This window comes from Spermophilus citellus (genome assembly GCF_964194105.1).
Source record: "Spermophilus citellus genome assembly, chromosome: 14".
Taxonomy (NCBI): Eukaryota; Metazoa; Chordata; class Mammalia; order Rodentia; family Sciuridae; genus Spermophilus; species Spermophilus citellus.
In genome coordinates, this window is record NC_138194.1 from 77,309,925 (window position 1) to 77,323,816 (window position 13,892).

The 13,892-nt window shown below is 31.8% G+C and overlaps 1 pseudogene across 1 annotated transcript; it reads right to left on the reverse strand.

Moving 5' to 3' along the window:
• Positions 1–9,185: 9,185 nt before the first annotated feature.
• Positions 9,186–10,598, reverse strand: LOC308633510 (elongation factor 1-alpha 1-like; annotated as a pseudogene). The gene has a single exon. The product of its transcript is annotated as an elongation factor 1-alpha 1-like (transcript).
• Positions 10,599–13,892: the final 3,294 nt, after the last annotated feature.

The window sequence follows — 13,892 nt, forward strand, 5'->3', positions numbered from 1 at the left end:
TGTTTTCTCTTTTGTCATTATAGTTTTGTTATAATAGTGTTTCAGTTGGTATTTTTTCCTGACATGTGGTCTAGATAGAATGAGCTATATTTTATCTGATTTTGTACTAGAAAAATAGACTTCTGTGGGAAGGTTCAGTGTAATTTTTCTATTGATATTTTATATAATCTCCTGTATACTGGTATCATGCTGATGTTATTTTAATAAATGTGAAGCAGGATAAATAAGGAAATATCAGAGTCATTTAAACACGTTATTCGCAAAGCTCTTTTTCTATTACTGTAATTTGTGCCTAGACAGAAATTATCATTTTTAAAGCAACATTCTTTTAGTGGTGTCTTTCATTAGACTATATAGCAACAAAATCTTGCTTGAGTTTATTCAACTCATTATCTATATTGCTCAAATTGTTTAAATTAGGGTGCCATGAAGACAATGAAAGTTATAGTTGAATATGATTCAACAGTGCACATTGTGAGATGTATGCAATCAATAGAATATATTTGAATAATAAATTTATATGTACATCGAACTTAAACACAAATCTTCATAGTTGTATTCTGATATTCCCTTTTTTTTATGGTGCTGTGATTGAACCCAGGGCCTTGTGCATGCAAGGCAAGCACTCTACCAACTGAGCCATGATATTCACTTTTAATTTTCTTCTTACTAGTAAATTAGGTAGCAGCATAACCTCTTCATTTTCAAGTTTAATTTCTTCTTACCTTAGTTCTGTTGTATATGCCCATGGAATGCTATGCTAAAAAGATGCTTTCTCCTTTACTTTTTTTTTACCTATGATCTTATGACCTTAATTTTAGAATATTATTATTTTTTTCTCAATTATAGTTTTACAGTGCTTTTGATAGTTAAGGATACTTTCATTAATGAGTTTTTATTTTCATTTATTATAAACCAACGATAGTATTTTTTACTAAGAACTGGCTTCCCCGTCCCTGCCTCTCTGGTCCTGAGTAAAACTTGCAGCTCTCTGCCATCTGAGTGATTTCTGGTCTTTCAAGAGCTTGATAGAGAGTTGGCAAGCAGAAGACAACATTGAGTGGCCAGATGCTCATGAAATGTAAGGTTTACAAGTGAGAGAAGGGAGAGAGGAGACCATAATACCTGAATAAATAATGGCGAAAAATTTCCTGATTTGAGGACTTCTCCACACCCACATAACTGAAAACTCCATAAACCTCAAATGTAGGAAAATGTCACCAACACTCATTATACTAAAATTGCTCAAAACTAGTGATAAAGAATAAAATAATCATAAGATTAGTCAGACAAGTTATGCCAAAAAGGAAGAAAGGTACAACAGCATATTTCTTGCCAATAACAAGGTAAGAAGACAGCTGAACATCTTTAAAGCACACACACACACACACAAATAAATAAATAAAAGGAAGAAATATCAACCCAGCTTTTAAAACTAAGACAAATACAGACTTTTTCAAATATGCCAGAGCTGAAACAATCATTAGTAAACCGACATTATAATTCCTTTTTGGTAAAGAAAAAAAGAAAATAAATAAGTGATCTACACAAAAACAATATATTGATCTTAATGTCTTTTTATATAATTCATCTTTTTACTAATTTACAAATTGTGGATAAATTGTAAGCTGTTTATTATCAGTTTAATTTATTTTAAAGATAATTGCTTAAGCAAAATAATAATGTACACAGGGTTTACTACATATGTAAAAGTAAAATGCATGATAACAATATTGCAACAATTGAGCTAGGAAAAATGGAAGGATACTATTATAAGATTTTTATATGGAGGCAGAATATCACTTCATATTTGACATTATACTTTATTGTACTCTATTATATACTATAAAACAATCACTGAAATGTGAAAAAAGGCAGTTTGAAAACTCTTGACTAGAATGAGGATAAAATTGAGTCATAAAATAAATTCATTTCATAGGAAGCAAAAGAAGAAAAGGAGAGAAAATACAGGGTGATTAAAAATAGGAAGACATAGCATTTACAAATGTGTGTGAAACTAATTTAGAGATCTGAGAAGCAAACAGAATACTGATAAGAAATAGAACAATCCACAATTGTAGTTCAAGATTTCAATTCCTCTCCCAAAGTCATAGAACAAGTAGACAGAAATCAGTTTGAATGTAGAGAATGTGAACAACACAATCAAACAACTTGGACTGACACTTGAAGAACACTTCACCAAACAACAGCAGATTGCACATTCTTGTCAAGTGCACATAGATTCCCAGGATAGTTCATACCATGATACATAAAAGTTTCAATAAATTGAAAAGTCTTCAAGTCAATGAAAGTAAGTTCTCTGTCAAGAATAAATAAATTACAAATTAATAAAGGAAATATTTTTAGACAATTCCTCCAATACTTGTAAAGCAAATATACCAGTTGAAATTAATCTTTGGTTCAAAGAAGAAACCAAGACAAAATTACAAAGACTTGTGAACTGGATGCAAATGATAATACAAGATGGCAAAATTTGTTGGGCACCTTTGTGGTCTTAGAAGATAAGGAAGTTCTTAAATTTATAACCTCCGTTTTCATTTTAAGAAACTAGAATAGAAGAGCAAATTAACTCTAAAATAAGTACAAGAAAGGAAACATTAAAGGGCAAAGCACAACTTGAGAACACTGAAAATGAATAAACACAGGAAAGAAAACTAATGAGACCTAAACTTGTTACTTTCCAATCAATAAAATTGTTAAACTTCTAGGCAAACAGATTAGGGATACACACAAAAGGCACTGCAATTCAGGTGACAGAACATCAGATTTTGTTTATATTAAAAATGACAGTAAGAAAAAATTACAATCTCCTTCAAAATTATAGCTAAGTGGAAATTTTATAACAAAGCTCAGTTTAAGATATGCAGATAACTTTCTTAGCACTATAGTTATCTAAAAAAGGAAGAGGATTTGCAGTTAACTCTCCCACCAAAACTACTCTGGGCCCAGGTGGCTTCAGAAATAAATTCATCCAAATCTTTAAGGGAGAGATAATACCAATTCAATGGAAGTACTACCAAGAAATTGAAAGCCTTTGTATGAAGACAACTGGGTCAGTTTCAGACATTAAGATCAAACCCGGCCAGCACATTAAAAGAAATGAAAGTTAACACTCTTCAAGAATCCACACACAACTTGCAAAATGTTTAGCAAGTTCAACCACATACATAAACAATTAGGAGAGTTATACATTCAACTTCAAATATGAACATGGATAACAGTAGATGTTATTCATTAAATTAATGATCTAAAAAGTAAAAACAATGTGATTATTTTACATATGTATAGAGAGCCTCTGAGAAAGTAAAATATCCATTATTGTTTAAAAAAATGTAACAAATTAGGAATAAATGTGAATTATTTTTCAACCTGGTGAAGATCATCTATGAAAATTCTTTAGCAAATATCAACCTTATTGGGAATTTTATATTGATTATTGATGAATTTATTGGTGAATGATGAATATTATTAGGAAAGAATACATAGTTTCCTTCCAAAGAAAGGAAATAAGAAATGAATGTCCATTACTCCATTCAACTGAGAGTTCTAGACTACGCAATAAAGAAAAAAAAAAGAAATAAATGGCATTCCAATTGGAGATAAAAAATGTAAAAATATGTTTATTTCTGACACATAATAATACATATGAAAATTTAATGGAATCTACAAAAAGCTATTAGAAATAATTAACTTTTAGCAGGATTTCAGAACACAAGATCACCAAACACAAGTGATTACATTTCTATAAGTTAGCAAAAAACAAGCACAAAGCATGTAAATAACACCGTTTAAAATAGCATTGAAAATATAAAATATTTAGAGGCAAATCTGACAAAACATCTGAGGAATTGAACACATATCTACAAAACATTGTAAAGAAGAGCTAAATAAATAGATGCTTGCACTCATGAGTTAATTTTTTTAAAAATTTAAGATATCAAATTTTCCAGAATTGACCTGATTCAATTCAATTGTAGTCAAAATCTTTTCTTTTTTCTTTTTCTTTCTTTCTTTCTTTTTTTTTTTTTTTGGTAGAAATTGAAAACCAGTTCTAGAATTGGTATAGAAATACAAAGGATGTAGATAACTCAAAAAACTTTAAATTTGAACAAATTTAGAGGACTCCACTTCATTTTAATAGTTTTTTTAATATTTATTTTTTAGTTTTAGGTGGACACGATATCTTTATTTTTTATTTTTACGTGCTGTTGAGGATCTAACCCAGTGCCCCACACAAGCCAGGCGAGCGGGCTACCGCTTGAACCACATCCCCAGCCCTCCACCTCATTTTAAATACATGTGTAAACTTCCAAAGCAAATCTAACACTACCAAATCTTAAGAATAAAAATAAGGTAATAAAAATTTTATACCTTGGGGGAAAAAAAGACATGCCATCAGAGGCATGACTCATAGTAGAACAAATTGACTAATTCTGACTCATAAAAATTAAAAAATAAGGCCCTTTCTAAGTTATTGTTTAGAGAGTGAAAATAAAAGGCACAGACTGGGAAAAACATCTGCAATAAATATGTATGATAAAGACTTGAATCTACACTATATAATTGATTTCAAATTAAATAGAAAAGTGGATTGATAATAAATGAACAAAATGTATAAGCAGGTCTTCACCAAAGAAGATATACATATGAGTATTATGAGTATTCTGGACATCCAGAGCAGTATTTGGTGGCTATAATTTATAAAGTCAAACTGTATAATGAAAACAAAAATTAAGGACACATAACTAATAAGTAAAATTTTACTACTTGTAGAGAGCAATTTGTGGAATCACAATTATAAAAAGTAAGATTTTTCTCTACTAGGATATTCATAAATCTGGAGACTATGTGTATAATATATCACAAATCTAATCAATTTAATCACAGATTTAATGACTGATTACATACTTCCTAATACAACTGCGTGTATGAATTAATCATCACATCTAACGTGATGTTCATTTTTAGAATATAGAGAAATTGTGATGGGCATAGCATGAGGACAAAACACTTCCCTTCATCAGATCATGATACAATTTAAATATGAATTTGCATTTTAAAAAAATCACTCTGGATTGAGAATATGATTATTAGAATTCCAATATAGTAGAAGTAACATGGCCAATGAACAGCCCAATATTCCATTGGGAAGATGACAATATGATAAGGGTAGAGTGAGGTTTAAGTGGAAACATGAACATAGGACATATTTTGGATGGAGAGTTAAAAAAAATATTTTCCCAAGAATTGGATGAAAAGAGAAGGGAAAGCAGGAAATTATGAATACTTATTAAGTTTTGGGGTTGGGTGACTAGGTAGACTTTCTTCCTACATTGCAGTGTGTACAAACAGGTCTGGATAACAAAAACAAGAATCTTAAATTTTATTGTCTGCTCCACATCTACTATGTAAATCATTGGTTCATATTTCTGACTGAATTTAAATAGCCGAGGCTTAGAAACACTGATAATGGAACCATCTTGTAAGACAGTGTATTCCTAACTTCAAGTGTTTTTAAGCTATCCTGAGACATATGTATCTGATCTAACTATAGTTATTAACTTAATCCTTTGGAGAATTCTATTCATAGCAATGAATCCACACAGACTGGTTCCAATTTGTTTTGAGATCAAAATAGCAGTTTGTCAATTTACTAAATTTCCTTGAATTTGGTAGATATTAGCCAGCGTTTATCTTTTAAATATAACTTAGATAACATGAATATGGATAATGATATTTTAGAGTTTTTAAATTTAATATAACTAATATAATTAATGTAATATAACTAATTAAAAGCAATATCTCTGTAACTCACAAAGCAAACCTAGGTCTAAAAACTTATTCCAACTGTGAACTGAATTTATTTTACCAGTAGGTGGCAGTCTTGTCTCACAAAACTGAGAGTGGAGCAATTGCTTATTGGAAATTCCATTAGTGGGATTTCTATTAAAAAAAAAAAAAAAAGGAAAAATAGCAGAGATTTATGTCAAGAAAAAAAAGGCAATTAATGAAATTTGAAGGCAGAACACAATACCACCTTCTGAAAATGCATATAACAAAAACAACTGGAAATAAGATTAATCACTTCTTCCAGATATTTCATGTTGATATAAGGAAATAGTGGCCCCATAAGAAATGAGCAAGGAATAAAAAGAATAAAAGATATAGATAGTGTTTATGCCATGGATTTCTCTTCTTACCTTATCTTTTATGTTTTTTGATTGATGTGTAATAAAAATATATGGTACATTAAAACCAAGATTAATGGATTTTTCTGCACTAAATTGTAATAAGTGGGAGTTGATGAATTAGACAATGAGTGGCCCAAGTTGGCCATTACCTGTGTGCCCTGGCTTTTGTCTCAATGAGGCATTATATGATTTAGAACTGTCCTGAGATTATCTCTGTTGAGTAGTTCAAATATGGCCATTTTAGTAGGGTCCAGGGTATTCACTTTTGACTGGGATAAAATTGTACTTATAATAAATTAATCATAAGGTGTCATTTAAAAATTTTTTCTTAAATTATTCTAAGAGATATTTATTGTATCTGGATTACTAATGCTTTGTGTCTATGCCACTGTCTGAAACTTTCCTCTGTTCTTTAGCTTTGTAAAATCATGTAGATAAAAACTCATGGGAGTGACACAAAATTCCAAATCAAAAAGATCAAGAATAGGGGTTAATTTGCTTTAAGAAAAACAATTTTGGATAGAATCTATACACAGGGAGAACATTCATACACAAGGGTATGACCAATGACTGTTACACATGTACATTAAACATATATGCAAATTGTTAACCTGGGTTTTCTTTGTAAGAGAGAATTAGTAAGGAGGTGGATTGGCAAACATGAGGCTGGCTCCCCAATGTCCAGAACATTTAAAGGTGTGTGTTAGTCTTTGAGTGAGCAGGGTGCATATACATAATGAGGAAAGAACTTATTCCCATTAAATAAAATGCCCCTATCCATAAGCATCTTGATGTATTGCTCAAAGATGTGGTGGCTCAAGATGGAAAGAGAAAATGTGAAGTGATTTGTACATTTTAAAACCTCCTGGAAATTTTCTCTACTCTTATTTTTACATGTAAGTTACAGTAAAATTAAAAGAAAAAAATTCTGCTTATTCTGTAAAAGTCAATGAAAGGGGTAGATTGAAATAGAGTTTCAATTTACTCAGAAATCCACCTCACCCCTTATTCACATATGTGAAGTAGGCTAATTTCACTCTGCTTTGTGAAAATCAGAGACCATGTTCTAATGGAAAATAAAAACTAAACTATCGCCAGCTAGCCAGACCAGTGACCTGAGCTGGGTTCTCAATAGCTGGTTCTACCAGTAATTTATGGAAATGGCAAAAGAAGCACACAACACACAGAAATACCTTTTGCTTGCAGGAATCAGGGACAGCTCTCAACCTTAAGGCTCTGTTGGAAAGAGAGAGCCAGCCACCTGAAAATCCTCTATTTCTTAGGGAGAAAGACATTTGAGAAAGTTCAGCCCAAATGAGGCAAGGGATTGGGTTTCAGGTGTTTGTTTGAATTTAAACAAGTCTCATTGGGTGATGCCCACTCCTGGAGCATCATTCCCCTGCCATGTACAGATGAGATCCACCTGTTTTGGCACCTCTCACACCTCAGGCAATCAAGTCTAAGGGTCCGTGCTCACTTCTGTTAGTGGCAGCTTCTGACACTAAACAAAGTAAAGTTAAGCAAACTTTCAACAAATGATTTCAATCACTGACCTGTAGTGTCTCTTCAAACAGGGATGTACAATTTGAATGGTATAACTCATTAGTCTTGGATACAGCTAATTGACTGCAGCCTAATGTCAACAGCTAGAATTGGGTGAAATTATGAAACTAAATTATTATTATTATTATTATTATTATTATTATTATTATTATTATTATTTTAGTTATACATGGACACAATGTCTTTATTTTGTTTACTTGTTTTTATGTGATGCTGAGGATCAAACCCAGTGCCTCACATGTGTGAGGCAGACGCTCTGCCACTAAGCCACAACCCCAGCCCCTGAAACTAAATCTTACATTGTATGGTGTTTCTGGGAGGGATGGTGACTTTATTTTCATCGTGATTTCAATTTTAAACATAGTGTTTGTTTTTGTGAAAATTCAGAAAGAAAACTGAAGGAATAGGAGAAGGAAAATAAATGGAAAAAGTTAAGTCACATTGAGTCAAGATAAGAAAATATATTTAATAAAATTTTAATAGTACATATTTTACATAAATCACATAAATATGGTGATTGATAACTAGAGATGAAGTATGGGAAAAGGAAAAGAATTCCAAGTTAGTTAAGTATTACGTTATTGGCATTACTGTGGTGCACATTTTTCAATCTCTTCCCAATAGAACATTCCTCCAATTATGGTCACCACCTGTGAGGTCACCACTATCATCTCTTGCCTAGACCACTGCTGCAGTTTGTGTAGCATCATTCCTGCTTCTACTCTTGATTTTTCTCCAATATTCTGGTCACATATCTGAGTCAACATTTGTAAGTGGGATGCAGAAAGGCCACTGGCTTCCCCATGTTCTAGAATAACATTTGTACTCATGACCATGACCTATGCACCATGTATGAGCAATCCCTGCCAACCTCTGCATCCTGAAGTCCAACTACCTCCTTTACACACCTCTCCTTTCATTAGTGTCCTATCCAGTGCTTACTAAGGTGGGGTTCAATGAGCTCCTTTAGTTCCTTGGATTCCAAACATTTTTTTCTTTATGATCTCTATATCTACTATTTCCTCTATACAACAACTCTTTTAAACCTTTGTGGCCATATCTCACAGTTAGAAATAGATTTTCTATTATGACCCACTGTGTGTATGTGTGTATAAAATTGAAATGAGAATGAAAGTTTTACAAAACAATATGTATCCTTATTTTTGCCATATGTAACATCTCTGCTTTTATTTTTTTTTTCTATTTTATTTCCTTAGTTTGCTGAAAAGAATCCATACTCTGTTTTTAGTATAGGAAAATTTAGAAAAAAAAAGATTTAATTTACCCATGAGCAAATCATACATACATATGCACTTAGATGCTTTATTTTATTATTATTATTTTCTTATTAAACTTTTGTTTTGACTGGTCTCAAAATTATGTGACAGATTTTTGGCCAAGTTGTTTCCATTAAAAAGTACTAATTTTAAAAACGAATAATTTAAACTGCCACACACAAAAAAACAAATGGTCTGCAAAACATTCTCCCTTCCATCTGAAGGTTTTACGAGGCATTGTTATCATTAACCAGTCTTTTACTATTAATCTTAAATGGCCAATTGAGAGAAACAATTTTGAGATTGTTCTTCCACTACTAATTAAGACTGGAGTAGCAGGTGTGGGGTTAATGCTTGTTTAGCCTTCCAAGCTTTCTGGGTACACTTGGTGATCTTGCCAGCTTCAACAGCCTTCTTGTCCACTGCTTTGATGACACCCACAGCAATTGTCTGCCTCAGATCACAAATAGCAACACAACCCAGAGGAGGAGTCAGAGCAGCTCTCAACACACATGGGCTTTCCTGGAACCATATCAATATCAACAATGGCAGCATTACCAGATTTCAAGCATTTTTAGGACTGTCTTTCAGCTTCTTACCGGAACAAGGATCCAACTCTTTTTTTTTTTTTTTTCAGCTCAGGAAACTTGCAAGCAAAGTGAGATGTGTGATAATCCAATGCAGGGGCATACCCAGAACTTATTTGTTCTAGATGGTTCAGGATAATCACCTGAGCAATAAAACCACCTGCTTCCATTGGTGGATTATTTTTGCTGCCAGAAGCAACATTGCCAAGAAAAACATCTTTGACAGACAGGTTTTGACATTGAAGCCCATATGGTCCCCAGGAAGAGCTTCACTCAAATCTTGATGGTGCATTTCAACTGACTTTACTTCGGTTGTGACATTGACTGAAGCAAAGGTGACCACCATGGCAGTCTTAAGAACATAAGTTTCCATTTAACCCAGAGGAATAGTACCAATATCACCAATTTTGTGGACATCCTGAAGAGGCAGATGCAAATGCTTGTTAGTTGGATAAATTGGTGACAGGATGCAGTCTCAAGCTTCAAGCAGTGTGGGTCCACTGGCATTGCCATCTTTATGGGTGACTTTCCATGCCTTGAATCAAGGCATTTTAACACTTGGCTTCTGCATGTTATCATCATTCTAACAAGAAATTGGCACAAATGCTACTGTGTCAGGGTTTTAACCAATTTTCTTAATGTATGTGCTGACTTAATGATTTCCTCATCTCTTCTGACTGTAGGGTGGCTCAGTGAAATCCATTTTGTTAACACTGATTAGTTGTTTCACAGCTAGTGTGTAAGCCAGAAGGGCATTCTCATGGATTTGCCTATTCTTGTAGATACCAACTTCAAATTCACCAGTACCATCAGTAAAAATCTGGACAGCCAGTCAGCCTGAAATGAGTCTGTAATCATGTTTTGAAAAAGTCTCTGTGTCCTAGGGCATCAATGATAGTCACATAATACTTTCTACAGAGAGATATCAGTGTGATACCATGCTCACACTCAGCTTTCATTTATCTGAGATTCAGGGATACTTGCCGAAGCTCTTTTCCATCTCAGCAGCTTCTTTATCAAAAATTCCAGAGTTTTTTTTTTTTTTGTCAATCAAATCATATTTGTAAATCAGAAGGCCAGTATTGGTGGACCTGTCCAAATATACCTATGTGTCCCGTGATAATCAACTTTACATGAATCTTTTCCTTCCCCATTTTGCCTTTAATTTAGTGATGGTTTTAGCAGCAAACCTATTGCAAACACAAAAAAAGTTTTTATCTTATTTTTTAATGACTGGTCATGACCCATTTAATCGAGTCTACAAGCCATTGTTATTTTGAAACTCACAGTTGAATTACACTTTTTAAAATTTTTACTCATAACCAGCTATTGCCATTCCTTAGGTCTTACATTAAATGTTGCCATCTTTTTGTGATGTTGCAACTGAAAATCAAAGAATGGATCCAAACAGTACTAATTCAGGAAAACTGTAAATAAAAATTAAAAAGAGTTAATAAATGTAAGTAAGCTTCTACACAGCAAACTTGACATAGTGTATGATAACTATAAAGTACCATCATAATTTTGATATATTTAGAATAGGAAAAAACAATGTAACAGTTCCTGCCATTCTTGTAGAACTTTCTCTAGGCTCCTTAAGTATTACATGAGCAGCTATGTCACTGACGTAAGTGATTAACAATTTATTTTAAAAATGCTAGCATGCAGTAACATAAAAAGAAAAAAAAGAGAAACAGGGCCTTATATGACCTCAAAATATTATTAACAGCAGAATATAATTTTCAACTAATATCCATTTTCCATCTTTTTGAGAATAGACCTTCCACTTCCTTTAAGATAACAAAGGAGCAGCTAAAAGATCACGTTTCCCAAACTCTCCATAACTAGGAATGACATGCAACCAAATTCTAGATGGTGAGCTGCAAATGAAAGTGTTGTGAAGTATTTAGAGAAAGGCCTGGAAGTGAAATTTCAATGAAATGGGCAACTTTCTTCTATCTTCTCTTATTCTTGTTGACTATAACGCGCTTATCTAATATGCCTATTATGCAAACTACAAGGAGTCTCCTGATTCCTTTTGAAAAGGAACCCAAGAAATCATGGTGATAAAACAAAAATATTGAAGTTGTCTTTGTTTTATGTAAGGAAGAGAAGTATCTACTTAATTTAAACCACTATTATTTTGACATTTTCATTACATGCAATTGAACCTAACACTTTCCTAAACTGACAAATTATATGTCATTAGCTGAGTCACTTTTTCATTGATGAAACTCAGTCAAAAATTTATTCTGTAGCAAAATGTCAGCATGAATAAAAATGGTAACATAAAAGCTGATAGGTTGAAAAGTATTGTTGGAATATATATATATATATATATATATATATATATATATATATATAATTATATAAGCATAATATAAAATATATATTTATATAATATATCTTTTGGGAAATATTTGCTTCAAAGTTAAATTTATTTCTTGAGCATAACAATTCATAATTCAAAATCATTACCTTGTCTTCTGAAGATGTTACATGGATTTGGTTTCACTATATTTGCAATTCACAATTTTCATGGGTCATTTTATTTTTTATAATTCAAATGTGACTTTTATTATCAAAATTGTCAGTCAGCAGTTAATCTTATGTTTTGATGTCATGTTTACTGGCTAAATTATTGTAAAGTGGGATGCATTCTAATTAATATGGCAAGATATTGGAGGGGCTGGTGAAGGCTTTTAATTTCACAGATCAGCTGCTAGTTATAGCTGTGTTGGTTAAAAGATATTTTGTCCACAGGAATGTAAAATAACATATCTGTCATACAACTTTATTTTTATGATAATTTTTTGATTCTTCAATCAACTATCTGTCAATCTAAATTAGCCTTTTAAGTTCATAAATATCCTACTCAATATAATTAATATGCTTTTATGTTCTGAATATAGACACATCACCTATATCAGATAAACATTTAAACATTGTTTTTTCCTGTACCTCCAGGAAACAATCATTTGGGGCAAAGGTGAACTCTGGGTCATAGTTTTCAGCTAATGGTAAAGTTGAATCAAGATAAAGTTCAAGTTCAGTTTTGCAAATCTCCTTATCCTTATCAAATTCCAGAATTGTCAGATTTCTATTAAATCCAGACTGACTGCAGTGAGGAGTTGGGTAAGGGACAGGAAGTTTTATTTGAACTTGTTTATATAGGCTGGGTTATTCCTGACTGTTGATTTAATGATTAATCTTGGTTCATTTCCACAGTAACACTAAGGAGAACTTAAAAACTGATGTTAAGCTGGCCTACAAGGCCATACTAAAAATGTTTCATTTTTGTATTCTAAGTGAAGAAGACGTTACATAGATTTTAAAGTCATGAATTTGGTATGTAGTAGTCAGTATTAATAATCAAGGTAACTTAGGTTTGCAATGCAGATGAACTAAATAGTCAACATATTTAGGCTGAATTGTATATTGTATTTATATCTGTATTTTATTTGCATTTTGATTTTGTAATCAATGCTCATCTATTCAGTGTCTGTCATTTAAAATCTCTTTTCAGAATATCAGGCTATTTGCTTTTGATATAGGAAAAAACCATCTTTAAACAGCATGTATGTTATAAATTTACTTGGGACAGTTATTAGTAATTTCAAAAACACATTCTCATAGACTTAGTATCTTAAAAATATGTGTTGTTATTCTACAACAGAATATTTGATAAAGTAGCTGAAATCTAGTTTCTTAAACAATTAAATCACAAAAGTAATTATATAAAAAATTGAATGATATTTTTAATGTGTTGCAAGCTAGTGTTTAAAAATGCACAGGTATTTTATATACTTAGATGATGTTAATATCTTCAACTGTCTATCTAATATAAGCAACCAATTCTCTTCCAAAAAATGCATGGATTTCAATGTAAAGCATAGATTTCATTTAATTAATTTGAAAAACTAGTATGATAATCACTAACAAATCAGTTTATTATAGAATATTAAGTCAATATACAAAAACTTTGATGCAGACAACTTAGAATATATATATGATCTTTGAACATTTTTCTTATGAAAGGTAGTGTTTGAATTACATTTAAAGATCAAATAAGAAAATACATTTAAAAATTTCCCATTTTGTTTATCAAATGCTCATTCCATCATATTTGTTTTTATTTCATAAAATTCATTTACATAAAATCTTCCAAATATCTCTTTTTAATGGATGATTTTTTAAGAAATCCTTATTATGTTACTTTAGCTATAAAAATGAAAACCCCTTCACCATATAAA